Here is a 25,216-nt window from a genome sequence, read left to right as displayed (position 1 = left end):
TTTTGTCCTCACCATGGAGTCGCTCGCTTATTTGGGTCGTAAAGGAATGCCTACAGAGGTATACGAGCTGCGGAGTGTGACCACTAAATCGCACTGTCTCCAGACAACCTCATACTATATCTAAGAGACATGGAGAGAGCTCTACAGGGAGTTAAGGATCTGCTGCACTGCTCTGGTTCACTTTTAGGACTCAGGGTAAACTGGCAAAAATCTAGCCTCTTCCCTACAGTGGATGACATGGCAGTCCCCCCAGGCATCGTCACTCTGCAATGGGAGCCGCGCTACCTAGACTACTTGGGAGTGCATGTTTATCATAACCACGCAGACCTTATGGAGGGGAACGTGGGATGTCCATTGCGGGGTCTCCAAAGTAATATGACTTTCTGGGGGTCACTGCCCCTCTCAGTGGCAGGCCGAGGAGACTCACTAAAAATGATTGCCTTACCTCGGCTCCTTTATTTCTTTGTCAGTCTCCTTGTGGATCCCGAGAGCATCATTCAAAGAGCTAAATTCATTTCTTATAAGCTTCCTATGAGGATCAGGCAAACCAAGAGTAGCTTTGGCAGTACTCCAGAGACCCGTAAAGGATGGTGGCATGGCCATTCCTGACTTTGAGGTCTACTACTTGGCAGACCAGCTGCAGTGGCTGACCCAGTAAATAGCCATCCGCATGATGCCTGGCAGAGAGGTAGCTCCAGATCTTTGGGCCTTGGCCAGAACACTTCTTCGTCTCAATCCCTCTCCTGATCCCAGCTCTGCAGAACTGAGCATACTGTGCCGCTGCTGGCTGCGATGTCTCCGCGGATCGGGCTGTTCCATACTCTATGCCCCTGAGATTCCACTGCAGTTCCTGGTGGTCTTGCCTCATGGGGAGGCTGGAGGGGGCTCTCCAGCTGGGTGGAGCTGGGGGTGACCTCTATGGGAGTCCTATATGATGTAGATGCTATCCTACCATTCAAGGAATTTTGAGCGCTCTATAACTTACCCCAGGGTCATTTCCTCCTTCACAGAGTGCTTACTGGGGCAATCGCTAGGCACTGGAAACAAGGGAGAGTGGAGTCTCCCCACTCAGGTGTTTGCCAATACTTGACGAGCTCTACGGACACTCATAAAGCAGTAACATGTCTCAATAGGAGAATACGAGCAGACCTCATTTTACCCCTCACAGCCCTCAATCAAAAATAGGTGGATGATTTAGACACACCGATCACAGATGAGGCATGTGAGGACATCCTGGCCAGGGTGCCTAAAGCCTCTAGGAATGCTAGAATGAAGTTCATCAATCTCTGTGTCTTACATCTCACGCCGGGTAAGCTTTTTCAGCACTTTGGTCTGGTGGGAGACAAGTGTCCACGCTGTAGAGAGGAAGCAGTGGAATTTTTTAATATGTTTTGGACCTGCCCGGCCCTGAGGGACTTCTGGGAATTTGTCACTGGTATGTTAACAGTGGCGATTGACCGAGTGGTCCTCCACGATCCCAGATACTGTCTACTCAGTGGGTGTTCTCACACGGCTCGGCTCAAGGTATCCAACAAGTTTCAGGACCTGGCACTCCTGCCAGCCAAAAGAGCCTCAGGGCTCGGCCTGGAAGCAAGAGATGCTGAAATGGGTGAGGCGGAGGGGGCGTTGAGACACCAAGAGTCTAGGCGAGGCCAGAGATCGAACGAGGGGGGTGCAAGCCTGCCGTGCCCTAGTGTGTGCCCTAGAGAACCGGACACGCAGCCATTGGACCCTGCGCCCCCTCCATGATGCCTGGGGTGCAATGGATCCTCACACTACAGGACAGGGAACTTTACACTCCACTTGGCACCTACACTTCTCGAAGGCACCTCAAGGGCGGGATGGCGGGACCTACTGTGGTACACCCGACACAACAATAGGCTTACACTGCACTTCAGAGCTCCAGAACGGCATGAGGCACGGTGGGCACACTCGCCGAGAGCCTATAGGCCCTACACTACACAGTTCGAGAGAACTCATCATTACTGATGTGACATGGACACTGGATTTATCTGATAAAGTGAGCCAATGTTTATCTCAAATAGGCTTAGGTACATCTCCAGCATGATACATTAAATATGTTAGAATGATGACCCATTCAATGCAGATGTTATATGGCTGGGGCTCTCAGCCATATAGTGATGTATGCATGTTCAAATTCAATAAAGTATGTTTAAAAAAAACAGAAATTATTAAGTAATGAGAGGTGACAGAGAAAAAAAATGAATCCAATCTTACAGCCAAACGTGAACTTTCAGTGAGCAATCAATGGTATCTAATTCTGCAACTGATGCCTCCTGACTGTTTCCTGAAAAAAAGAGCCCATGCCTAACTCTGCATTTCCACATTTTGGGGGTCATTACAACCCTGGCGGACGGTGTTAAAGCGGCGGCAATACCGCAAACAGGCCGGCGGACAAAAAAAGGGAATCATGACCCTGGCGGAAATCGCCAACAAAGACAGCCACTTTAACACACCGCCCGCCACGGCGGTACAGACAAGCAGCGCGGCGGTCACCGCCAACAGACAGGCGGAAGACAATGTACCGCCCATAGTATCACAACCCGCCAATCCGCCACCTTTTCCGGGGCGGTTTCACTGTGGATAAAAACACGGCGGAAACAGTTTCTGCAATGGGAAAATGCTCACCTGAACACATCCCACGAGGAAGGAGGACACCATGGAGCCGGAATTACAAATCCTACCGGCCCTTGTATTCCTACTCATCTACGGAGACCAACTCCGGCGCCGGCGAAGACAACGGTGAGTACTGCACCTATGACATAGGGGAGGCAAAAGTCAGGGGGACACACACGCAACACCCCCACCCACGCACATTACAACACACACACCAATGCATTTACAAACATCACAGTAACAACCCACAACCCCCCCGGAAGAATGCAATGACAAAACGAAATCAGTTCAAACATTGTAATGTATCAATATACATGTTTCAAATATATACATATATATCATAAAATCATTAAAAAATATATACATAACGAGAAGTAGTGCAGATATGCACATATCAATGTCCGTGCACCACTAGTCCAAAAATGCATGGGCGAGGCCCACACAAGATACCTGTCCACAAACGGAGAGAACACTGCCAGGGCATCAGAGAGAAATACAACAGGCACCTCAGGGGTAAGGGAACGGGGGGGCACCTCAGCCGGATGAGTGCAAAGCCAAATCCACGACAGGGCTCCATGCCCATTGATGTATCCTGGGGAGTGCAAAGCCACAGTCTCACAAATGGGTGGGTTGCCCACTGCCATATCCTGGGGAGTGCAAAGCCACAGTCTCTCAAGTCTCTACAGTGGGTGGTTTGCCCACTGTACCATCCTGGGGAGTGCAAAGCCACAGTCTCTCAAGTCTCTACAGTGGATGGTTTGCCCACTGGACCATCCTGGGGAGTGCAAAGCCACAGTCTCTCAAGTAGATAACAGCCTCCACTGGTTCTGGAGGGGGACTGGTGGCCAGAGTGCTTCATCTTGTGCAGGACAGACAGAGTGGATGCATGTCTCCACTGGTTCTGGAGGGGGTCTGGTGCCCAGAGTGCTTCATCCTGTGCAGGACAGACAGAGTGGATGCATGTCTCCACTGGTTCTGGAGGGGGACTGGTGGCCAGAGTGCTTCATCCTGTGCAGGACAGACAGAGTGGATGCATGTCTCCACTGGTTCTGGAGGGGAACTGGTGCCCAGACTGGATTAGTCTCCCCATGACAGTTCCTGTCCCGTCACTGTCCCAGCTGCACATGGGATAACGATGCTTGATGTGGCGGTCTTTTCCTTCTTCAGCGGTGCTTGCCCTGTTCAGCGGTGCATGCCCTGTTCAGCGGTTCTTGCCCTGTTCAGCGGTGCTTTGCCATGACGGTTCTGGACTGTTCAGCGGTGCTATGCCATGGCGGTTCTGGACTGTTCAGCGGTGCTTTGCCATGGCGGTTCTGGACTGTTCAGCGGTGCTTTGCCATGGCGCTTCCGGACTGTTCAGCGGTGCTTTGCCATGGCACTTCTGGACTGTTCAGCGGTGCTTTGCCATGGCGCTTCTGGACTGTTCAGCTGTGCTTTGCCATGGCGCTTCTGGACTGTTCAGCGGTGCTTTGCCATGCCGGTTCTGGACTGGGCATTGGTGTGTGGCATGATGTTCTCTGGGCTGGGCATTGGTGTGTGGCATGACGTTCTCGGGACTGGGCATTGGTGTGTGGCATGATGGTCCCTCATTGCCCAGCGGGGCTGTGGCTGCCGGGGCCCTCCTGGGCACTGACTCCAGCGGTGGCGGTGGTCTCCTGACCAGTGACGATACTTGGGCCCTCCTGGGCAATGACTCCGGCGGTGGTCTCCTGACCAGTGACAATACTTGGGCCCTCCTGGGCACTGACTCCGGCGGTGGCGGTGGTCTCCTGACCAGTGACGATACTTGGGCCCTCCTGGGCAATGACTCCGGCGGTGGTCTCCTGACCAGTGACGACGGTGCTGGCGGTGGCGCCCCGACCGCCAGGAAGGATGCCGCCCTTCTCCGCCGTGATGCTCACACCAGGCTGTGCAAACTTCTTCTGGCTCTTCCCCACCTTTGGAGGAGTCACAGCTGACTCTGCAATCCCCCGTGGACCCCTGTGAGTTGTTTTGCCTCCAGGAGTCTTCACACGGTCCCGTCTGCCACTTTCCAACTTCAGAGCCTTTACAGGGGGTGGACTGGCAGTGCCTTGGCTCCGTGTCACACTGCCTGCCCTGGTGGCCGGTGCACTCCACACACCTTGAACACGCACCTCTGGTACTGGAGGCTTTTTGGCTGAGGCGCTACAACGGGACTGATGAATTGGAGGGGTGGGGGCAAAAAGGTCAACTTTGCAGAGGGACAGTTTCTGACGAACACTGGGATGGGTAGCTGGAGGGGGTCTGGGAGTGGAGGAAGAGGAGGTGGTTGTAGGAGGTGTCACTTTAATTGTTTTGGGTGCAGGTGCAGGTACTGGAGGCTGTCGTGAGGTGGATGGATGTTGGGTGTGTGGGTGCCCGCGTTTGTGTACTTTGGGAGGGGGTGACACACACACACTGGGAGAGGACACAGGGGATGTGTAAATGGTAGTGGGGGTGGTGAGTGCAGGTGAGCGGGGTGTGGTGCTGGGTGTTCTGGTGCGAGTCCTGGTGCCTGTAGATGTAGTGCATGCAGGTGAGAGTGTAGACGACACTGGGTGGGAGGAGGCAGACGACGAGGAGGGGGACACAGTGGAGGCAGTGGATGTTGCAGTGTTTGCATGTGGGTGATGCTTGTGTGAGTGCCTGTGGGTTGTGTGGTGCTTATGTTTGCCTGAGCTACTTTTGTGTGTTGAGGTGTGTGCATGCTGGTCTGATGGTGTGCTTGGGAAAGGCTGGGGTACAGGGGACTGGGTCTGGGTGGAGGAAGTTGGAGGGGGAGGCTAGACACAGGGACAATGGCTGCCATCAGTGCTGAGGCCAGAGATTGCAGGGTTTGCTGAAGGACAGCCTGACCAGAATGAATGCTCTCCAGGAATGCATTACCATATTGCAACTCCCTTTCCACACCCTGGATGGCATTCACAATGGTAGACTGCCCAACAGTGAGTGACCTGAGGAGGTCAATGGCCTCCTCACTGAGGGCAGCAGGGGTGACTGGGGCAGGACCTGAGGTGCCTGGAGCGAAGGTGATGCCCACCCTCCTGGGTGAGCGGGCACGGGCGAACGCTGGGGGGCTGCTGGGAGAGCGGTGCTGGTAGGAGAGGTGGCAGCTGTACCTGTAGAAGTGGGGGGCACAGATGGTGCCGCCACCACAAGGGAGCTCCCATCGGCGGATGAGTCAGTGTCGCTGGTTGGTAATCCGGTGGCCGACATGAAGCTCCCCTTGCCCTCCGTCCCACTGGTGCATTCTGAGTCCGTGGTGTGGCCCTCCATGGCCATGTGGGATGCAGCTCCCTCATGCTCCGGTGCCACTGTACCTCTGCCTGATGATGCTGATGCACAAAAGAACAGGGAGAGCACAAAAAAGGGTGGGGGAATACAGAAGAAAGGCAGGTTGAGTGCATGGCATACCGCTACTGGACAATACAGACACAGCAGCCCCCTGCACTACGCCGTGCTCCTGGCCTCTACAGATGTAATTCCTGGGATCTGGCCTAAATGGCTATGGTGGACATCTGCACACATGGATGCCACAGGGGCGTGTACACCTGTACTTGGCACTATACTGCGGTGGGGTAGAGTGCCACATGGCCTGCATTATGGAGGGGCCTAGCCTACGTATTTCTGCCTGGCCTAGGTACACCCACAGCCCTCCTCCCTCAGCCAGTCCCTCCACTGCGCGCCAAGTCCCCAGAATGAGGTTGTACTCACCCCCTTGTGTCTGCTGTGATGCCCTCAAGCGCCCATCCAACTCCGGGTAGGCCACCGCCAGGATCCGGAACATCAGGGGGGTCATGGGGCGACGGGCACCCCTCCCACGTTGGGAGGCCATCCCCAGCTGAGCCTCCGCCGTCTTCTTGCTCCAGCGGCGAATGTCCTCCCATCTTTTCCGGCAGTGGGTGCCCCGTCTCTGGTGGACCCCCAGGGTCTGGACGTCTTTGGCGATGGCACGCCAAATGTCCTTCTTCTGGTGGGCGCTGACCTACAATACATGCACAAGGGAAGAAGAGAAGTCATTATCAACTGCACCGTCGATGTGAGTGCCCCCCCTCCCTACCCTAGCCATGTGGCACATTCATTCACATGCATTCATGTTCCCTGAACTCTGCCCCTTTCCCTCTTACAACCAGCCCTCTTCACCCAGGCCTAGCCCATACAACGTCCTCCCTGTGTACTCACCTGTTGGTCTGGAGGACCGTAGAGTAGCGTGTACTGGGGGAGGACCCCGTCTACTAGTTTCTCCAACTCCTGAGCAGTGAAGGCAGGGGCCCTTTCCCCAGACACAGCAGCCATCGACGCTTCCAGACCGAGGCCACAGCAGCACTTGCAGTGTAGGTCCTCTCCTGTCGAAGATCAGGTATCTAGTGATTGAACAGATAGAAAATGGCGGTGACGTCCACGGCGGTGACGTCCGCGGCAGTGCGTATCATCACCGGCGGTGCACTTGATCATTGGCTCCTGGGACCCATAGGGTCCAATGTTAACCAATGCAGCATTGCGCCGCGGTCTACGACCACCTACTGCGACGGTGTGCAACGGCAACGCAGTTACCCCACAATCCCATTGTCCCAGTTTAGAAGTCAGGCAGCCGCCATTTCAGGGGCCCACATGGCTTCATTTACTTCTGCATCACACATAGCTAGGCCTACACTCAACACACATACAGGAAGGGTTTTGTGTTTGGTGTCGTGTTCTGTGTCACTGTGGGTACATACCTGGAAAAAAGTTGACTCTGTGGTCGCTGTTGTCCTTCCTAGGCACCGTCATTTGGGACAATTGAGAAGATGGCAGAATCCTCCGGTGTACCGACCGCTGGTGGACCTGTTGACAATGGAGGAGCGACATTTAATTGTCACCTACAGGTTTGACCGTGCCACTATCCAGGAACTATGTACCCAGTTGGAGCCAGACCTGATGTCACCAATCCGCCATCCCACAGGAATCCCCCCTGACTTGCAGGTGCTGTCAGTGCTCCATTTCCTTGCAAGTGGGTCTTTTCAGACAAAAGTGGCCACGGCATCAGGGATGTCCCAGCCTATGTTTTCCTACGTGCTGTCCAGAGTGTTGGCTGCCCAGCTGAAACACGTAAGGAGATACATCATTTTCCCTGAGGTGGAAGATTTGGCTACAGTTAAAGGTGACTTCTATGCCCTTGGACATATCCCCAACATCCTAGGTGCTATTGATGGGGCCCATGTAGCTCTGGTCCCCCCCCACAGGAGTGAACAGGTGTACAGGAACCGAAAGAGTTATCATTCTATGAATGTACAGATGGTATGTTTGGCAGACCAGTACATCTCTCAGGTAAATGCTATGTTTCCTGGCTCAGTGCATGACGCCTACATCCTGCGGAATAGCAGCATCCCTGATATGATGGGTCAACTCCAGAGGCACCGTGTGTGGCTATTAGGAGACTCTGGTTACCCCAACCTGTCCTGGCTATTGACCCCAGTGAGGAATCCCAGGACCAGGGCAGAGGAACGCTACAATGAGGCCCATGGAAAGCCCTCCACTGGATCTCATCCTTCCTCTCCGACAGAACGCAGAGAGTCCGTCTCTCCCCTTTCCGCTCCAAAGCCACCAACCTCATCTGCGGCGTCCCCCAAGGATCCTCCCTCAGCCCCACGTTGTTCAACGTCTACATGGCCCCCCTCGCTCAACTGGCCCGCCAACATCATCTCAGCATCATCTCCTACGCCGACGATACCCAGCTCGTCCTCTCCCTGACCAAAGACCCGCTCACCGCCAAAACAAACCTCCACGAGGGACTAAAATCCATCGCCGATTGGATGAACAACAGTCGCCTGAAACTCAACTCCGACAAGACGGAAGTCCTCATCCTCGGACGCACTCCCTCGGCCTGGAACGACTCATGGTGGCCCTCCGTCCTCGGACCCCCACCCACCCCTGCCAGCCACGCAAGAAACCTCGGCTTCATCCTGGACTCCGCCCTCACCATGTCCAAACAGGTCAGCGCCGTCTCCTCCTCCTGTTTCAACACCCTCCGAATGCTCCGCAGAATCTTCAAGTGGATTCCAACAGAAACCAGAAAGACGGTGACCCAGGCCCTCGTCAGCAGCAGACTTGACTACGGCAACGCACTCTACACAGGCATCCCAACCAAAGACATCAAACGCCTCCAACGTATCCAAAATGCCTCCGCCCGACTGATCCTCAACATACCCAGCCGAAGTCACATCTCCCCTCACCTAAAGGAACTCCACTGGCTCCCGGTAGACAAGAGGATCACCTTCAAACTCCTGACCCACGCTCACAAGGCACTTCACAACACCGGACCCTCCTACCTCAACACCAGACTCCACTTCTACACCCCAACACGTCAACTCCGATCCGCCAACCTCGCCCTCGCCATCGTACCCCGAATCCAGCGCAAATCATCCGGCGGCAGATCCTTCTCCTTCCTCGCCGCCAAGACCTGGAACTCTCTCCCCACATCCCTTCGCCAGACCCAGGACCTCCTCGCATTCAGAAGGCTCCTCAAGACCTGGCTCTTCGACCGCTAAACCAGCAGAGGTCCCCCCCCCCTCAGCGCCTCGAAACACTGACGGGTACATAGCGCGCTTTATAAATACGATTGATTGATTGATTGATTGATGGGCGAACTAGGAGGGTGATCAAACGCACCTTCGGCCTCCTGAAGGCCAGGTTCAGGTGCCTCCATATGACAGGTGGTTCCCTATTCTACTCACCGAAGGTGTGCCAGATCATCATCGCCTGCTCGATGCTTCACAATCTTGCTTTGCGACGCCAGGTGCCTTTTCTGCAGGAGGATGGTCCAGATGGCGGTGTTGTGGCAGCTTTGGAGCCTGTGGAGCCTGTGGACAGTGATGAGGAGGAAGCTGAGGAAGAAGACAACGACAACAGGGAGTCAGTCATACAGCAATATTTCCAGTGACAAACAGGTGAGAACGTTTTCATTTTTACCATTACATTCACTGTCACACATCTTACTCTATCCTGTGTGTCATTTCATAGCATTATTTGGTAACTGAGTTGTACCTTTCCATTACGGTTCCACAGGTGTGGTTACCAACGTGTGTCATCTGCATGCATCCTTCAAGGACTTGTGATGTGTGACATAGGTATGTTGCCTTTACAACTAGAAACGCATTTTCACACTGTCATTGATAATACATTTTACCAAATCATAGACTGACTCCAGATTGTTTTGTGGTTCAAGGGTGTTTATTTAAGTGCTCATAAATGGAGGGGGCTTGTAAAATGGTTATGGGGGACGGTGGACGAATGTCCATGGCAGAGTCCAGTCTATTGGCCACACAGGTGCACTGCCCATATGGGCATAGGAAGTGGAGCTGGGGCAGTTTAAGTATGGACAGGGTAACAAAGTGGGACAGTGGGAGGACAATCAGGGTGGTCTCATTTCCTGGCGGGGGTCTTGCCATCTTGCTCTGTCCTGTTCCTGGATCTCAGGGACCGCTTGCGTGGTGGTTGTCCGTCTGCAGGGGGTGGGGTGCTGGTGTGGTGGTCCTGTGGCGGGGCGTCCTGTCCACTAGCGCCGGCGGAGGTGGTGGGCAGTTCATCGTCCTGGCTATGTCAGGGGCCCCTTGGAGTGCCACGGTGTCCTTCAAGGTCTGCTGTATGTCCTTCAGCACCCCTACGATGGTGCCCAAGGCGGAGCTGATGGTCCTGAGCTCCTCCCTGAGCCCCAAATACTGGTCCTCCTGCAGGCGCTGGGTCTCCTGAAACTTGACCAGGACCGTCGCCATCGTCTCCTGGGAGTGGTGGTATGCTCCCATGATGGAGGAGAGGGCCTCGTGGAGAGTGGGTTCCCTTGGCCTGTCCGCCCCCTGTCACACAGCAGCCCTCCCAGTTCCCCTGTGTTCCTGTGCCTCCGTCCCCTGGACCGTGTGCCCACTACCACTGCCCCCAGGTCCCTGTTGTTGTTGGGGTGGTGGGTTATCCTGGGTTCCCTGTAGTGGTGGACACACCGCTGATTGACCTGTCCTGGGTACGGAGGTTTGGGCCCGCTGGGTGGGTGCTGTGCTGGTGTCACCAGAGGGTGGAAGGTCAGTGTTGGGCTGTGCCTGTGCAAGGGGAACCGACTGTCCCGAGGCCCACGATGGTCCGGGCTGGTCATCAGGATCCAGTAGGGCAGAGCTGCTATTGTCACTGTGGGCCTCTTCTGTGGGTGGAGTGGAGTTGTCTGGACCCTCCGGGGTGGTGACGGTCCTTCGTGTTCCTGCAGGGGCATAAGTGCATGATTATTGCATGTGTGTGTGTCATGGTGTGCAATTGGTGGCTCACCGTGTTCCCCAGTGCAAGCATTCCTGTGTGGAGGCTTGTGTGATAATGGTTAAGGGGGGTGTATGGGTATGTGCAGTGGGCATGCTTTAGTGATGGGTGTCCATGCTTAGTTGTGGCATGCAGGGCTTGGTGTTGGTATGGGTGGTTTGTTTTATGCGTACATTAGTGAGGAGTTGGAGTGATAGGGGAGGGGGTGATGGTGGGGGTGTGTGATAGTATGCAGGTAGGGTGGGGGATATGATAGTTAAGAATTGGCTTACCAGTGTCCATTCCTCCACCGACTCCTCCGTGGCCCTCTGGATGCATGATGGTCAAGACTTGCTCCTCCCATGTTGTTAGTTGTGGGGGAGGAGGTGGGGGTCCGCCGCCAGTCCGCTGAACTGCAATGTTGTGCCTGGAGACCGCTGAACGCACCTTCCCCCGTAGGTCGTTCCACCTCTTCCTGATGTCCTCCCGATTTCCTGGATTTCTGCACGGCTGTAAGCGCCTTTTACCGCCAATGTTGTAATGACCCCCTTTATGTTTGCCACCACTTCCACGACAAAAGAGACGAATGGATAGGTAGATGAACACTGCACTTGGAACATGAACCTTGCATCGAAGAATGCCAAATAATGACTAATGAGATGCGTGTGATGGGTTTAACCTAGGGAAACTTGGTATTACATGCTTGAATGATCTTTTGGTTCAGGATGAATGCTGGGAGTGTTGCATGATTGGCGTTTGGTAATTGCACTCCAGCATCTCCTGATTTTACTGAAACTTCTGAGTTTACCTAGACTAGAATAACACTAAAATTATTTTCATTTTCTTATCCAACATGTCTGATTCTTTTGAGAAGAAACAAAATCTGCAAGTCCTATCAACAACATCCAGGTGAACAACGAAATTCCAATGCCTATATACTTCTGTGGGGAACAAGAGTACATAAATTCAAGGAGCCTACTCCTGTGGACTGTGATGGGGTTAGATACCTATAATATTATAGATTAGTGGCCCAAGTGGCAAACACCAAGTGGTTGTGGTGGACAAGATGATGAGCACAGATAAACCTTCTTTTTGTTTGGGGGATCAGAAATTCTGAGTATCTGCAGCTAGTTGTTTGGGGCCAGTGAAACTAGGTTGCCCCTGAGTAAAATGTACACCAGCTTATGCTCCACAATCGAAATCATCGTGTACTATCTTTATCTTGACTATATTGTTATCTTCTTTTCTACAGACATTCCCTTCTGCAAGGAGGTAGAACTTCAATAGAGCTCCTGCTCTGCAGTTACTCTTGATCCCAAAGGTGGACAATGCCAGAAGAATGTAGTTGCACCATTTGAATACAGTATCATTTTTCTTAACTTTTATTAGGAATGTTTTTTAAATTTGTGTGTATGCCATTTTGGAATCCACCCTAGATAACTATAATTATCTTGGGAGTGGAGTGGGTCGGAGACTAAAGACTGTTTGAGAAGGTTAACTTAACTGGAATTTTTCTTCCTCAACAAATTTGCCACGCTCTTAGACTTACGGAACGCTGTGTTTGTCTCTCTGTAAATTTTTCCCAAAACCCCCCACTCCCCACCCGTCCTATCATAGGTGCCCTAAACCTCTTTAAACGAGTAGTAAAATCTATTGTACTGTTATCTATTTAATCATCTATAGATCGCATAGTTAGTGGTACAGAGGTGATGTAAGCTATGCTAAAATGGCTGAGTAAAATCTTCAAATGAACCTTCATCAGGACTGCCAGAACAGCCTGACAACCTGGTTATGCCATTAGTGTTGCAGTAGCCTGTGAGGTAGTCTGGCACTGCCAAATGGCCCAGCTTGAAAGGACCGATTTGTGGGTGTTTTTTGCCTGCGATGGCTCTAAAAAACACAGCCTACACATTGGTCCTTTCAAGATGGCCCTTCTGGCAGTGATAGACTGTCAGACTTACTAACCGGCCTGTCCAGCACCGCATGCCATTCATTTCTTGTGGCACGCGGCTACATTGCGGACCTCAAAGTCTGAACATCTCTCCACATCAGGCAGACGGATGGGAAGTGGGTGCATCTTTCTGCTTGCACTAAGGGACTCGACTTGGAGGGACACCCAATGTCGGTGGATATCTTGAGCTGTGGGATACAAATAGGAGCTGGAGTGTGGTAGGGGATTTTTGCCCCTGATGTGCTCAGCAGTCCCTGCCTGGCTTCAGGAAGGCTCCAGTTGATGCAATAGCCATCCTAGGCGAGCAGATGGAGCCTGTGGCACCTGACCAGGCCTGGGGTACCAAAACACTGAGCTTTCCTCCCTGCCAGAACAGGGGATTCCCTGCCATTGTTGGGCCTGGGAAACACCAACCTGGGTACTTTGGCCACCATATGCCAGCGATAGCAGGTTTGGTCCAGGAGAATGACGCTGAGGCCAGACAAGAGGTTTGACTGGTACCTGGGCACAGCTTCCCATCCCACCTGAGAAGGGGAAGCCTTCTTGTGGCTGGGTAGCTTGGTACACCAACAATTGGTTCCTGAAGCACATGGCTCTAGGCCCGCACCCCAGACCTATTGCAGATCTCACAGGAATCTGACAGAGCTTTGAACCCTGCAGGTCTGGGAAGCTATACACAGGTCAATAGAACCCTGTCCTGGGTTTGGAAGTTTGCACCTAGTTACTGGATGATCATGACAGTCCCCAGATAGACTGTCAGACTTACCAACAGGCCTGTCCAGCGCCACCTGCCATTCCCCAAGGAACGTGAAACCAGCCTTGTCACACCCTCTTGACTGAGAGAAAAATCCGATTGATTTGGTTGTCACCCTCTCCTCCAGCAATAACTATTTGGGAGAAGGAGACCAGGCTTTCTTGGCTATGAGTCTTTGAGGAAAGCCGCAATTCTGAACTCTGAGTTCCCACCACAAATCACATGTACATTTCGTATCGCAAACCTTACCGGTGACGCTGGAGAGACAAATTTCACAGACCATTGGGCATTATAAATGTCTCACAGGTGTAATGTTGCACACTCCTCGTCTAGAGTAACACCTCACCTCACTATAAATAGTTCTGTAGATCTATAGGCAAAGGGATTATAATTCCGATTTTTCCTTTGTAGTTCAGAAGGGATTTTTGGGACATGATGGAGAGAGCTAGGAAAGTCAGAGGCTAATAGATAAGCACGGAAAGAGAGAGTTTTCATGACATATGTTTCCATATACACACGTGTACGATTTTTGTGAATACATGATTACTTTGCAGTACTTGCCCTGTATCTGTTTCAACTCAAGACATTACTGAGCAACTCATCTGCACCGCCGAATACAATAACCATCACGCCAAAGTAGACGTTTCCACAGTTTACACAGACAAGAATTGGAAAAAATGAATCTTATTAGCAACGCTCTAGTGAAGTGGAAAGCCAAAACAGCCATACAGCCCATTGGAGACGGAGAGGAATTTGCAGAAATACTTCTCAAAGTGGTGACAGCAAAACAAGCTCATAGCAGTTAACAGATGTAACACTCTATAATCACAAAAATTGTTTTGTCATTTACTATCACTGGAGGATATCGTCTCTCCTACAGTGTGTCGGTTGAATTCATGGTTGTGTTCACTGGAACAATGTGAGTACGGTTAAGAGTTGATTTATGGTTTTCGCTTAGGCTCATATTGTGCATATGCATGAAATGCTCCACTCAACCTTTGCTCGCATTTTGCTATCCTGGTACCTTTCTTTATTTCAGAAGTGGTCAAACATGCTCATGATTACATCTCATCTCTGAAATAAATGATGGTTAGGCAAAATTACATTTAGTCGATGTTTATGATGATTAGGTTCAGAGGAAGAAGGATAGAAATAAAAAGAAACTACTTTGAAGTTCTATAGCCCTTTTGGTTTTGTTGTTCCTGTGTTTTTGTATTTTGGAGTGACACCTGTGCTTTTTGTAATGCATTTCCCTGAGATAAAAAGCTCCTCACTTATAATGGGTTGCAGTGAAGAGCCTGCGGATTGGTCCTCCCTGTCTTGATTTCTTTCTTGACAGAGTTTAGACTAAGTACTTCTTAGACTACTTTATACTCACCTTCCTTTCAAGTATGTGTGAGTGTTTGCACAGGGAGCTGTCTGTGTGTAGTAGGTATGATATTCAGATAAGCGGGAGGCACGCCACAACTCTGGGTGCCTTGCAGAAAGCTAAGGTTGATTCACCCACAGAAAGAAAAGATGATGCAAGCAACAGTATTGTAACAGTCTGTTAGATGTGTGGCAGGAGCGGAGACTGTCAGGTTGGATACCTATGTGTGTGTTAGACTGTGTTATTGTTTGGAACTTTCTAGTATTTGCTGGAGTTGAGAGCTCAGTTCCAAAGAAAAATAGGCAAGGCTTTGGGTGCTACCCAGAACAGTGACATGACCATGAGCAAGTACGAACTAGTCGGTCAGGGCCTTCTCTGAGGAAAGACCAGGACCAGGAGGATCCAACAGCGGGTTGGCAGGTACTAGGCACTGTGGAAGCACCAACAGACCACCATACAGAAAGGCATATGGCCTGAGGCACATTTTCAAAAAGAGAAACATCTGCCATCGTTGGTAAAACACCTGAGTTGCACACTAGAGCCAAACCAACCACAGTGTGTTGCTAATCGGTCTGATAAAATGTAACAAAATCTGTTAACCTAACCTGTAATATGTGAAACTTCAGAAATGTAACTGGTTGAGGTTTTATTTTGCGGCACAGCTGCCACAAAATGTGGTTACGGGCTGAACATGTCAAGCAGCACCTGAACGGTTAACACGGGTTCCCTTTAAAAGACTGAAGTTTTAGGTATTATAATTGCAACCCGTGACGCCTTTTGGAGTCTCTTGTATATTGATATATGTGCTCTCCTTGCTCTGGTGTGGTTCTGCAATAAAATAAAGGTAATATTTTACTTATAATTCTCCAGGATATGGAACAGAGATTGGCTCGCCTCATTACTGCAAGGTTACTCATAATAAACAGGTTTAGTACCATACTTTTCAGAAACCTCAAGGGATCAGAAACTTTCCTGTGACTAGTTAGAGAATAGATAATCTTTTCGCCAACCATGGTGGTCAATCCTGCTTACTTTACAAAATGTTTCCCAATGACAACCAGTAAAAGTTATGCTTAGAAAACGGTGCCAACAATCACTTTTAAATCTCGAACGATCTAGCCAACGCGTAATAATTGCATCAGAAAACGCTGTTACTTAAATAACCCTATCATTAAATTACAGATATTTGGCAATGCCTTGCAAGACCAGATAGATACCTGTGCCAGATAAATCCCCCATTGTCAGTAAACAATGTCTAAAATATGGCCATCATTATAGACACACAACTGTTGGAGTGTAGTTTTATAATCAAAATTAACATGAAAATGTTTGCGAATTAATGCATAATGATGCCGCATAGAAAATTTATTAATGTGCTTTTACTAAACGTATGTTTGAAATGTGCCCACTGGGAGTGGCCACCATTGTATACGACGAGTAATGAAACTGACTAATAATGAAATATTAATGTACTAATGTATGATTTTTTATTAGTATTAAGAGTTATATGTTAAGGTATTGCTAATTAATCCCTAGGCCTTAGTTAGCATGAGTCGGGCCTAGCTGTCCGGTTTCATATTAAATGTGTTTTTCTAACGTGCAATGTGCTGACTTGCTGAAGGACATGTAGTCGTACTTTTCCAGAAGACTAGAAGAGATGTGTAACCGTAGTAAATCTTCTCATGAGAACCTGACTTGTTCAAGGAGACATTCTTGTGGAGCGCAACATTGTAATTCGCAACAGGTACAAGGTCATTTATACTGGGGAAGACAATGGGACTACTGACTTGAGTAACAAATGTCACTTATTCCTCACCTGACATTCTACCCATTGGAGGCGTCAAACCAAGGAACCAATGAACTACGTGAGAACTGTTATGGGGTGACAATCTTAATGAGGCGACAAGTAAACCATTGGATGGAGATAATGATGCACCAAAACTTGACCAATTGGAAATTAGAGACTTATTCGACAATTTTAATATAAACCGCATGACCCGAGGAGAAATCGGCCATTCTTCACCATTCCTTGCCCTTGTATGCCATTATATGCCATTTTGCCATGGCATGCTGTTACTATGATCCTCTGTCTTAAAGACTTTGCTGTTAGAACTTTGCAAACCATCCTTACTTGGCTAGCCCGTTCTATACTTTTCCTCCTTATGAGGGAAGTGTCCTTTATTGCTCATCTTGCTGAACTTTGCGGTGTTTCGTGGCTGATGGTGAATCAACTGATGTCCTGAGGACGAACACTGACTATGTATGCTGACTCATTACAAAGGGTAGCTATATGATGATGAAATTGTAACTGTCTGTTTGCCTTTTCTTTCTAGGTACCAGCTGCTACATTTTGATAGAGACCTTAGTTAGATGTTTTCTAAATTTGTGTTGCTAAATTGTTTTGCATGAAGCCCAACATGCTAATGCTAATTCGAGGTTAGTTAAGGAATTCACTAAACGGACACAAATAGACAAATGACTGAATCTATGCTTTGTTGAATAATGCGCTAATGATACTCTGCTAAATTTAATCCATGTTGACGTCGTGCTATGTTCTATTGTTCATGATTTTTGCTTTGCTGAAATCTTATTTGAGTTGCCATGTTATGACAGTGTTGATGTGTTTTCTGGTTTTGAGACTAATAAACTTGCTAGAAGAGTGTAATCAATAGGGAATAAATATCATATATTTTACTAAATTCTGTGTGGTTATTCATGACTGAAAAGTCATGGTGTGTTTCAATTTTATTGATGTTATTGATTAATTCGATTGATTTACTATTGTGAATATTGATGAGGTTATTGATCTATTGATTGACATGTTGATTAGTTATCTCGTCTTAAGGTGTCTTCAATCAGGGTCAAAAGATTCATCGGCCTAAAACGAGTCCCAGAGTGAATAAATGATCTAGGTTGGGACGCATTATCAGTTCTGGTAGCAGAGGACGATTGGGCCCTCTTGGGGCCCTAGGACGACATTGTTTTGGAATTGTTTTTTTGAGATAATTCAAATTGGAGGTATGATGTGCCCCTAAGTCCCAAATGACTTTCCCGGAATCTCGGAGCTTGCCGAAGTGAGTTGGGTATGTTCTTGGCTTTCTAGTGATGGTAAGAGTGAAGTAGAAATTTGCGCTTGCTCAGCTTATGCATATCGCAGGTGAATTGTGAGGTTTGTGAGAATTTAGGCCAGGTAATGTTTAGTAGGAGTGGGCGTACTCCGCAGTATGAGAGTAGGGAAGTCGGTGAACTTCATGTGAGTGCGGCGCTTCGTGCTCAAAAATTATCCACGTGGTTGTTGGTGATGTACGGACCCGGCGTGGTCCAAGACTCCGGAGTATACTGATAAGTGTATGAGACACAATTTGCGCGGTTTAATAGGTCAATCGGGCGTGGTTGACAAGTCGAGTTTGAGTCAAAGTGTGTGAGTGAAACCTTCGATGGAGATTTGGCAAGTTCTAAAGTGCACTAGAGCGAACCATTGACAAGTCGAGAGTTGAATTTGCGGGTCAAATTTTGCTTGCAAGTGCGGGATCTAAGAAGGAGAGAGTAGCTGCCGAGGCTTCAAGTGAAATCTCTGTAAAGTTCTGAAGCGATTGTGTTACCCTTCCTGTAGTAAACCGGCAAATTTTACAGTGAGTGTGGGGGAGCCTACACTGCCAGAGGATACTCCGGCTTATGCCGTAATGGAGGAGAAGGGAGTCGCGCCATGTCTTTGGCTAAAGCATTGGTGCAAATTAACAGAGAAAGATGGGTGTTTGGCGTTTCCAGAGAATGGAACCTTTAATATAGGGGTCCTAGAAAATTTACGGAAAGTGCTAAATGAGCAAAAGCCGCCTCCGAGACCAGCTCAGTTTGAGGCGTTGCCGATTTGGGATTTAACCCCTTCGCTGCCAGGCCTTTTCCCCCTCCTGTGCCAGGCCTTTTTTTGCCTATTTGGGGCAGTTCGCGCTTAGGCCCTCATAACTTTTTGTCCACATAAGCTAACCAAGCCAAATTTGCGTCTTTTTTTTCCAACATCCTAGGGATTCTAGAGGTACCCAGACTTTGTGGGTTCCCCTGAAGGAGGCCAAGAAATTGGCCAAAATACAGTGAAAATTTCGTTTTTTTCAAAAAATTTGGAAAAAGTGGCTGCAGAAGAAGGCTTGTGGTTTTTCCCCTGAAAATGGCATCAACAAAGGGTTTGTAGTGCTAAACTCAGCAGCTTCCCAGCTTTCAGGAACAGGCAGACTTGAATCAGAAAACCCAATTTTTCAACACAATTTTGGCATTTTACTGGGGCATACCCCATTTTTGCAATTTTTTGTGCTTTCAGCCTCCTTCCAGTCAGTGACAGAAATGGGCATGAAACCAATGCTGGATCCCAGAAACCTAAACATTTCTGAAAAGTAGACAAAATTCTGAATTCAGCAAGGGGTCATTTGTGTAGATCCCACAAGGGTTTCCTACAGAAAATAACAGCTGAAAAAGAAAAATATTGAAATTGAGGTGAAAAAACCATCAATTTTTCTCTACGTTTTACTCTGTAACTTTTCCCTGCAATGTCAGATTATCGAAAGCAATATACCGTTACGTCTGCTGGACTCCTCTGGTTGCGGGGATATATAGGGCTTGTAGGTTCATCAAGAACCCGAGGAACCCAGAGCCAATAAATGAGCTGCACCCTACAGTGCGTTTTCATTCTATACCGGGTATACAGCAATTCATTTGCTGAACTATAAAGAGTAAAAAATTGCTATCAAGAAAACCTTTGTATTTCCAAAAAGGGCACAAGATAAGGTGTTGAGGAGCAGTGGTTATTTGCACATCTCTGAATTCCGGGGTGACCATACTAGCATGTGAATTACAGGGCATTTCTCAAATAGATGTCTTTTTTACACACTCTCCTATATTTGGAAGGAAAAAATGTAGAGAAAGACAAGGGGCAATAGCACTTGTTTTGCTAATCTATGTTCCCCCAAGTCTCCCGATAAAAATGATACCTCACTTGTGTGGGTAGGCCTAGCGCCCGCAACAGGAAACGCCCCAAAACGCAACGTGGACACATCCCATTTTTTTGAAAGAAAACAGAGGTGTTTTTTACAAAGTGCCTACCTGTAGATTTTGGCCTCTAGCTCAGCCGGCACCTAGGGAAACCTACCAAACCTGTGCATTTCTGAAAACTAGAGACCTAGGGGAATCCAATATGGGGTGACTTGCGGGGCTCGGACCAGGTTCTGTTACCCAGAATCCTTTGCAAACCTCAAAATTTGGCTAAAAAAACACATGTTCCTCACATTTCTGTGGCAGAAAGTTCTGGAATCTGAGAGGAGCCACAAATTTCCTTCCACCCAGCGTTCCCCCAAGTCTCCCGATAAAAATGATACCTCACTTGTGTGGGTAGGCCTAGCGCCCGCGACAGGAAACGCCCCAAAGCGCAACGTGGACACATCTAAATTTTTGAAAGAAAACAGAGGTGTTTTTTGCGAAGTGCCTACCTGTAGATTTTGGCCTCTAGCTCAGCCGGCACCCAGGGAAACCTACCAAACCTGTGCATTTCTGAAAACTAGAGACCTAGGGGAATCCAAGATGGGGTGACTTGCGGGGCTCGGACCAGGTTCTGTTACCCAGAATCCTTTGCAAACCTCAAAATTTGGCTAAAAAACACATGTTCCTCACATTTCTGTGGCAGAAAGTTCTAGAATCTGAGAGGAGCCACAAATTTCCTTCCACCCAGCGTTCCCCCAAGTCTCCCGATAAAAATGATACCTCACTTGTGTGGGTAGGCCTAGCGCCCGCGACAGGAAACGCCCCAAAGCGCAACGTGGACACATCTAAATTTTTGAAAGAAAACAGAGGTGTTTTTTGCGAAGTGCCTACCTGTAGATTTTGGCCTCTAGCTCAGCCGGCACCTAGGGAAACCTACCAAACCTGTGCATTTCTGAAAACTAGAGACCTAGGGGAATCCAAGATGGGGTGACTTGCGGGGCTGGGACCAGGTTCTGTTACCCATAATCCTTTGCAAACCTCAAAATTTGGCTAAAAAAACACATGTTCCTCACATTTCTGTGGCAGAAAGTTCTGGACTCTGAGAGGAGCCACAAATTTCCTTCCACCCAGCGTTCCCCCAAGTCTCCCGATAAAAATGATACCTCACTTGTGTGAGTAGGCCTAGCGCCCGCGACAGGAAACGCCCCAAAGCTCAACGTGGACACATCCAAATTTTTGGAAGAAAACAGAGGTGTTTTTTGCGAAGTGCCTACCTGTAGATTTTGGCCTCTAGCTCAGCCGGCACCTAGGGAAACCTACCAAACCTGTGCATTTCTGAAAACTAGAGACCTAGGGGAATCCAAGATGGGGTGACTTGCGGGGCTCGGACCAGGTTCTGTTACCCAGAATCCTTTGCAAACCTCAAAATTTGGCTAAAAAAACACATGTTCCTCACATTTCTGTGGCAGAAAGTTCTGGAATCTGAGAGGAGCCACAAATTTCCTTCCACCCAGCGTTCCCCCAAGTCTCCCGATAAAAATGATACCTCACTTGTGTGGGTAGGCCTAGCGCCCGCGACAGGAAACGCCCCAAAGCGCAATGTGGACACATCCAAATTTTTAAAAGAAAACAGAGGTGTTTTTTGCGAAGTGCCTACCTGTAGATTTTGGCCTCTAGCTCAGCCGGCACCTAGGGAAACCTACCAAACCTGTGCATTTCTGAAAACTAGAGACCCAGGGGAATCCAAGGAGGGGTGACTTGCGGGGCTCGGACTAGGTTCTGTTACCCAGAATCCTTTGCAAACCTCAAAATTTGGCTAAAAAATCACATGTTCCTCACATTTCTGTGGCAGAAAGTTCTGGAATCTGAGAGGAGCGACAAATTTCCTTCCACCCAGCGTTCCCCCAAGTCTCCCGATAAAAATGATACCTCACTTGTGTGGGTAGGCCTAGCGCCCGCGACAGGAAACGCCCCAAAGCGCAACGTGGACACATCCCATTTTTTGAAAGAAAACAGTGCCTACCTGTGGATTTTGGCCTGTAGCTCAGCCGGCATCTAGGGAAACCTACCAACCCTGTGCATGTTTGAAAACTAGAGACCTAGGGGAATCCAAGATGGGGTGACTTGTGGGGCTCGGACCAGGTTCTGTTACCCAGAATCCTTTGCAAACCTCAAAGTTTGGCTAAAAAAACACCCTTTCCTCTCATTTCGGTGACAGAAAGTTCTGGAATCTGAGAGGAGCCACAAATCTCCTTCCACCCTGCGTTCCCCCAAGTCTCCCGATAAAAATGATACCTCACTTGTGTGGGTGGGCCAGGTGCCTGCAACAGAATAAGGCCCAAAACTTGAAGAGATAGAAGGGATAGCACAGCGAGTTTATAAGGGCATATTCTTTTATACATCTTTAGACGGACTCTGCTTTGGGGACCCACATAAGTGAGGTGTCATTTTACTTGGGAGACTGAGGGGAAAACTGGGGAGTAGGAATTTTGTGCTGGAGCGGTGATCCTACTAAGAAAAGTCAGGAAAATATACTTTTTTATGCAAATTTTGAGGTTTACAGAGGAGTCTGTGTAAGAAAATGTTGGGGGAGCCACGCAAGCCACACCTCCCTGGACTCCTTGGGGTGTCTAGTTTTAAAAAATGTCTGGGTTTTGCAGGTTTCCCTAGATGAAGGCCGCACCCAGGACCAAAAACATAGATGGGCCCTCCCCCCCAAAAACAGGTATTTTTGTCATATATCATATTGATTTGTGCACATACGTCCTTGATGTGCCAAACACTAAAATTGTGAAAAGAAACACACTTAGGTTATGTGAAGAAGACCCCTCACCCACCAACCAAGTTGGTGGCATGCTTCATCATCGGGGTCCCACCCGAGGCACCTAGCGTGTCACAGGTGTGCTGCGGCGCCTGATTACAGCGGAGCAGGTTTTGTCATTTTTACCACACATACTGGTTGGATTTGGCACGAGGGTGAGTGATGGTTCAGTGGATCAAATTTTATTAACAAGAGATTTCACAAAAATGAAATGCACTGCTAATAACTGAAAGGCAAAAAACTGAACCAATGACTCACAGCTCGTGAGCTGTAAAGCCGCGACAAGGTACCAACCGCTTTACAGTCCATTCACACACCTTTCATACATGACACACACAAGACCATTCACACCGCCAGCCACGGGCCCTGCACATTACAACACTCACATCGACAGACCGCGCCACTCAAGGGCCCATAACTTACATACGCCCACAAGCCTGATACAAGAATCACACCAGCTGATGGGAGTGTGGACTGCCGTTTGGCTGGCACCACCAGCCAAGCACCACCCCACGCACCCCGCCAGCCAAGCGCCACCCCAAGCACACCGCCAGCCAAGCGCCACCCCACGCACACTGCCAGCCAAGCGCCACCCCACGCACACCGCCAGCCAAGCGCCACCCCAAGCACACCGCCAGCCAAGCGCCACCCCAAGCACACCGCCAGCCAAGCGCCACCCCAAGCACACCGCCGGCCAAGCGCCACCCCAAGCACACTGCCAGCCAAGCGCCGCCCCAAGCACACCGCCAGCCAAGCGCCATCCCACGCACACCGCCAGCCAAGCGCCACCCCACGCACACCGCCAGCCAAGCGCCACCCCACGCACACTGCCAGCCAGGCGCCACCCCACGCACACCGCCAGCCAAGTGCCACCCCAAGCACACCGCCAGCCAAGCGCCACCCCACGCATACCGCCAGCCAAGCGCCAGCCCACGCACACCGCCAGCCAAGCGCCACCCCACGCACACTGCCAGCCAAGCGCCACCCCACGCACACTGCCAGCCAAGCGCCACCCCAAGCACACCGCCAGTCAAGCGGCACCCCACGCACACCGCCAGCCAAGCGCCATCCCACGCACACCGCCAGCCAAGCGCCACCCCACGCACACTGCCAGCCAAGCGCCACCCCACGCACACCGCCAGCCAAACGCCACCCCAAGCACACCGCCAGCCAAGCGCCACCCCAAGCACACCGCCAGCCAAGCGCCACCCCAAGCACACCGCCAGCCAAGCGCCACCCCACGCACACCGCCAGCCAAGCGCCACCCCATGCACACTGCCAGCCAAGTGCCACCCCACGCACACCGCCAGCCAAGCGCCACCCCAAACACACCGCCAGCCAAGCGCCACCCCACGCACACTGCCAGCCAAGCGCCACCCCACGCACACCGCCAGCCAATCGCCACCCCAAGCACACCGCCAGCCAAGCGCCACCCCACGCACACTGCCAGCCAAGCGCCACCCCACGCACACTGCCAGCCAAGCGCCGCCCCAAGCACACCGCTAGCCAAGCGCCATCCCACGCACACCGCCAGCCAAGCGCCACCCCACACACACCGCCAGCCAAGCGCCACCCCACGCACACTGCCAGCCAAGCGCCACCCCACGCACACCGCCAGCCAAGCACCACCCCACGCACACCGCCAGCCAAGCGCCACCCCAAGCACACCACCAGCCAAGCGCCACCCCACGCACACCGCCAGCCAAACGCCACCCCACGCACACCGCCAGCCAAGCGCCACCCCACGCACACTGCCAGCCAAGCACCACCCCACGCACACCGCCAGCCAAGCGCCACCCCAAGCACACCGCCAGTCAAGCGCCACCCCACGCACACCGCCAGCCAAGCGCCACCCCACGCACACCGCCAGCCAAGCGCCACCCCAAGCACACCGCCAGCCAAGCGCCACCCCAAGCACACCGCCAGCCAAGCGCCACCCCAAGCACACCGCCAGCCAAGCGCCACCCCACGCACACCGCCAGCCAAGCGCCACCCCACGCACACTGCCAGCCAAGCGCCACCCCACGCACACCGCCAGCCAAGCGCCACCCCACGCTCACCGCCAGCCAAGCGCCACCCCAAGCACACCGCCAGCCAAGCGCCACCCCACGCACATCGCCAGCCAAGCGCCACCCCACGCATACTGCCAGCCAAGCGCCACCCCACGCACACCGCCAGCCAAGCGCCACCCCAAGCACACCACCATCACTTTTTTTGTTTATAAACAACAAAGAAACCACTAATTATAAAATAAGCACAAAACTACAAACACAAAAGCTCTAACTAAATACATGACAGAGATGCCAACTGTGAAACATATGAAAATATAAAACAGACAGCTTACGCTCAAGGTAAAACAATTGGCCAATCTGCCCCCAAGGGGGGCAGAAATGGGCAACACATCTGTGCCCCCTTTTAGGGGGCGACCCTTCCCAAAGGGGGCACCCCCAGCACAACACAAAA

The sequence above is a fragment of the Pleurodeles waltl genome, chromosome 1_2 (genome assembly GCF_031143425.1).
Source record: "Pleurodeles waltl isolate 20211129_DDA chromosome 1_2, aPleWal1.hap1.20221129, whole genome shotgun sequence".
NCBI lineage: Eukaryota > Metazoa > Chordata > Amphibia > Caudata > Salamandridae > Pleurodeles > Pleurodeles waltl.
Note: the sequence above shows the minus strand (reverse complement) of the source record.